Raw genomic sequence first — 5,566 nt, 5'->3', positions numbered from 1 at the left:
TAGACTATTTTCATTGGACTCGAGTTGTTAAGTTGCCTAACACCAGAAATTTCTGAGCACAACAGATGTTTACAAATCATTGAAACAGGTCCAGAGAGAGATTTATTTAAGCCATTTGGCAGAGTTGTGGCATTGCTTTAGAATTCAAGCTAAGTTAGACACAAGTCTCCCTGTAACTCTACATGTTATTTAAGAATAGAAGAAAGAGTAGGTGGTGCAATTATAGGTGTATGTTCAGCTCTTGTATTTGAGTCATTTTATACCATATTGCCCGTTGCCATTTTTGGTACTAGAGCTACAGGCCTATCACATTTAATTACCACTGAGGCACATATATATTAAAAAGGTGTGGGAGTTGGTCATGTACACTTAATACCATTATATAACTTGGCAGTCTGAGATCAGGCTAACATTCATTTTCACTGACTGGCCTTATCAAGACTTGTAGGGCAAATCTAAGATCCACAGTAACAGTAGCTGTATCTATGTAAAATTTCTATACTTATTTATTAACTGGGTAAGACAGTTTAGAGTTGCTAATCATATTATTTGGAAGGGTGAAATATACCAGGAAAAAACCCACATGAGACATGACAAAAACATGCAAACTGTACATGGGCACTGACTTAAACTGTAAGTAAAAAACTTAAACATTTAGCTTCCACAGCTATTTGCATATAAGGGAGAATATTGTGGAGCATCTGTTTATTTTTTAGCTCCTTTACTATGTACAACTGACTCGAGGATTTTAAAAACTGTAGAGATGGTAAGAACTTTCATTTTCTGAGCCAGCTTAAACAACTAAATCTCTATGTATATTCTAAATGGACAGATGGATAACTTTTACAGAACATAGCATTTTTTATACAGTTATGATACTGTGATTCACATGAAGGCAGATCTTTACTAAGCAACAGAAACATGGGTCTGCTTAAGCTAGATCAAAATACATTTAATAAATCAACTGCCTTTGTCCCAAAAGAATAAAACTTTATCAGAATAAATAAACATAACAAGCATCAGTGAATAAATACTAGTGGAATCCAATCACATGAACTCTGACTACCAAATAAAATAAATAAATTTTTAAAATGCCTATTCTTTAAGGCACTGACTATAGAAATAAATTCAGTAACTAGAAGCAACAGTTTGGAAAGACATATTGACCAAAATTAGAAATCTCCCCAGGCATAAATATGGTACACCACTGAATGCATAAATATAGAAAATAATTTATTGCAAAGAAAATAACAAGTTAGTTAAAGACTTTCATCCCCATAGCTCGGGTATTCTTCAGAACTTACCACCATAAAATTCATTAAGGTTTAAATAGCAAGTCAGAGAATTACAAAAGCCACGTGACAATAATTAAGATCATTATGACATTAAAGAGCCAACAAAAATCGCTAAGTATGAAATGGTGTACTCTAAATAAAAATCATTCCTTTCCACAATAAAGACACTTGGTAAAATCATAATATAAATAAGTGTATATAACCTGCCATACCTTTGCTGCTGTCATCTTCACAACTGAATTGATAGACAGCTGGTCATTGAGAGCAGGTGGTGCAGAAGCATTTAGTTGAAGTTGCCACACCAACTCTCTGAATTCTATTATTTTTCCCCATTTTCCACCTATTGCATCTAAGTAGATTTTTTTTCTAAAATACCAAATCTGAATTGCGTAAAACCATTACAATCAAGGGAATGTTTATAAATGGCATTATTTTTATTTTCCTTCTTGAAGTTATACAAGTGTTCATACATTTTCTTTTCCAAACTCCTTTCTGTTTTTCCTACATAGAATATTTAGTACTTGTTACAAATTGTTAAATATACTATGCCTTTTGTATCACAATTACCTTTTCTAAAGGGTATTCTCAAGTGGCAATAATTATTAATTAGTATGAAATCGTTATCGATAATACAACAACATTGGTTACACTTTCCACATTTTGTTGCTCCTTTTGTACAGGGCCCCATTATAGTCCATAGCTCTGTTCTTGTTCTTTTCCAGAATATTTTTTTTTATTCTTATCTACTTTTCATAGATTCACAGATTGATAGATTGTTACTAGGCTAATAACCTTGGGGGGGGGGGTCCTTTCTAAGCCTAGCCCAGTTTTCCTGAAAGAATAATGATGTCATGTATCCAACTAAGAGACTGAGGGCCAGGCTGCCTCTGTACATAAGGGACATGATTACCAGGCTTGATGTAAATTTCCTGTTCCCCAAAAAATCAATCCTTGCACCTTGTGTCTATAAGGTAAACACCTTAGCCATTATACCAACCTGAACTGCCTGTTGAAATAAAATGTGGGTAATCCCCACTATTCTAAAAATGTCTTCATCTATTTTAAAAATTGACTGTTTTTTTGACAATTTCTTTTATTATCTGTATATCGTTATTGTGTGTTATTAACATGGATATTCATAATTTAGTGTGACAGTGTTGTTGCCTTGATTTTCCCTTGTGCAGCCATTATTACATAAGGGGTATATTTCAAACCTCTGTCTCTAGGCAACTCATCATAGATTTTATTCAATATATCCTAGGAATATCCCCTCTCCAATAGCATACCACATATTTTCTGTATCTCAGCTTTAAATAGCTCTTCTTTCAATACCACTTAGGCTGTACATTTAACTGTTGCTTTACTAGGTTGCATTTACAGTGCCAAGGATTACAGCTTTTGTAATGGAGATAAGGAAATAACACACACTTGTGGGAGACAGTACTCAGGAAGTCATGTCTCACCAAACAAAAGAATTCATAATCTTTTATAGGAAAAGATTAACAAAGTAGGAAACTTTATCAATCATACCACTACTACCATCCAATAGAAAAAACTAATTAATACAGTTCATAATTCAGTTTATTCTTCACATCATTACTAAATATCTAATAGAAATATGTCAAGTTTCGTAAAAACAGATTTGCAACTTCTTATCTACATTTCTAGCTTAGTATGGAATAAGTTTCTTTTTAACAAGTGATTTAGAAAGAATGCTGCTTCAGGCTCAGGAAGTAAAACTTAACATTCTGTACTTTCCCATATTTACACTTACACTGCTGCAGCACATACACTAACCTGTTAGGACACACATACACTAACATTCTAGAACACGTATTCCAAAATCTTCAAAAACTAACTCTTCATTTTCACTTGCTATTTCACTTTCATTGACATGATCTGTAATGACACTTTTTCAGAATTACTAAAATGTTAATTCTGTAACAATGGGTTTAATCAAGATGCAATGAGTTTGGTTATTAAAGCTTTGTATAAAAATAAAAGCAAAACCACAATCATGATAATAATAGCAATAAGCATAATAAATTTAAGCAAACTGCCTCCCCATCCTGAAAACAAATTGGTTAGCCAAGTCTATTGTGAATGTTCTTCTTCTTTGGTATCTAACAGTTGAGCCACTTTTTGGATGATTTCCAAATCACTATGTATTGCGTGCTTGTTATCAGGCTTCTTTGGTATCTGAAATTTCAGCCACGTTTTAGAAGATTTCCAAATTACTATGTATTGCGTGCTTGTTATCAGGAATAAACAAACAGCAATCCTTGTGTATGAGTGTGCACGTACCTCCCTTTGACATAAGTACAAAATCAAGTGCCATTCAATTTTGGAGTACTATTGCACACATGGCACTCTTCTCTAAAGTAATCAAATTAACAGTTTCAAAAGTTGCATTGCTTAATACTTCTAATAGTTTAAAGAGCTTTTGCAACCTCCAAATTGAGTTTACAGTCCTATAAGTAGGTAATATATCACTCCCAGAAATGACATCATCCCCAAGATCCCTATGAGAAAGTTCTTTAAAAGCTGCCTGTTCCAAATCATGATGATAAATCCATGAAGCATTGTCCTTTCTGATTGGATTAAGAATTTTACCACTGGGCAGGGTATCTACATGTTGAATAGCTGGAAGAACTCTCCCAATATAACAACACCCGTACCAGTTTGCTGGCAGTCAGGGATATGCTAGACTGCCACATGTAAAATAAAAATCTTTCAGCATGACCAGACCTTTTACTGCAATTCCACTATACATTCTTCGAGTAATATTACATTTGTTCTGTCCAACTTCCATGGCCCCATTTTTTAGTTCTGTTCCCAGTCTCTCTGATTTATCTTCTGATAAGAGAGGAAACCAGTTCATCATCAGACAAGGCTGCAGAGGGTAGTTTGAAGGGAACTGGTTGGCTTCCCTCATTTGTCACTGGTTTTCAGACATGAGAAATATGGATCCATGTTGGAGACCCTTTGAGTCTAATGGCTGTAGCTGTGATGAGGAGCACCAGGAATGGGCATTTCCACAAAGGTTGCAGGGTGTGTCCCCTGGAGAAGGATTTAACAAGTACCCAGTCTCCTGGGTTAACATCATTTGTTGCATCAGGATCAGGCTGGAGCTGAGCAGAGATTACAATGTTGTAGAACAGAAATAACTTGGTTACAGTAATTAAGCATTGTCTCATCAGCTACCTGTAGATCAAGATTTGTGGGTAGGGATGTGGCTGGCATCCTCATAGGGTGCCCCATGAGGATTTCATGAGGGATAACTTTCTAAGTCCACTCACTGCACTGGAGATAGTAAATAAAACTAAGGGCAAGGCCTCTGGCCATTTTAAACACATTTCTTCAGTAGGTTTTGCTAACTTAGTTTTCAAAGTTTGATTCATACTTCCTACCATGCCTGAAGCCTGAAGTATGTGTGGAAGTGATACTGCATCTGAATATTTAGAACTTTAAAAATTTGTTGAATAATCTGACTCATAAAATGAGTACCTATATTTGACTGACTACAACTTGATACCCCAAAACAGGGTATAAAATCATACAAAATCTTCTTGGCCACTGAGGTCACATCATTTTAATATGTGGGTATGCTTCTACCCAACCAGAGAAAACATCAATTAAAATTAATACATATATATAAACCCTGCACACATTGATAATTCTATGAAGTCACACTGTATACAACAAAAAGGTCCCCAAGTTTTTTTAATATGCTGTGTGGGAACAGTTACAGATTTAGAATTATTAAATTGAAGACACATTTTACATGCTTGTACAAGACACTGAACAACTTCTGAAGCATAAGCGGCAGACCAGTTAGTCAAAATATGTCCTATTAAAGCATTTTTTTCCAGATGGGAAGGCAAATAGTAAGCAAGTGCCAAATGCAGTAAAAAAGTTCAGGATGCTACTAAACTTCCATCCAGATGAGTCCGGGAAACAATAGCAGCCATCATAGATCCACCTTAACCTTTCAGAGTCATCAGCTTGGTTCTGAAAAGACAACACTTCCTGCAAAGTTATAGGAACATTTTCAACTTCAAGAGGTTGCAAAAAAGAAGCCTGAACAGGATTTAATAAAGCAACCTGCCGTGCCACTCTATCAGCAAAGGTATTTCTTACTGATTCAAATAAGCTGTCTGACCTATGAGTGGCACATCTAACAACAGCTATTTCTTTAGGAAGTAGCAGAGACTGCATTTTTAATTTTTGTCCCTGCAGAGGTCAAATAACTTCTTTCTCTGCAAAGGTTA

This window comes from Protopterus annectens, chromosome 15.part0 (genome assembly GCF_019279795.1).
Source record: "Protopterus annectens isolate FY-2018-M chromosome 15.part0, PAN1.0, whole genome shotgun sequence".
NCBI classification, from domain to species: domain Eukaryota; kingdom Metazoa; phylum Chordata; order Ceratodontiformes; family Protopteridae; genus Protopterus; species Protopterus annectens.
Note: the sequence above shows the minus strand (reverse complement) of the source record.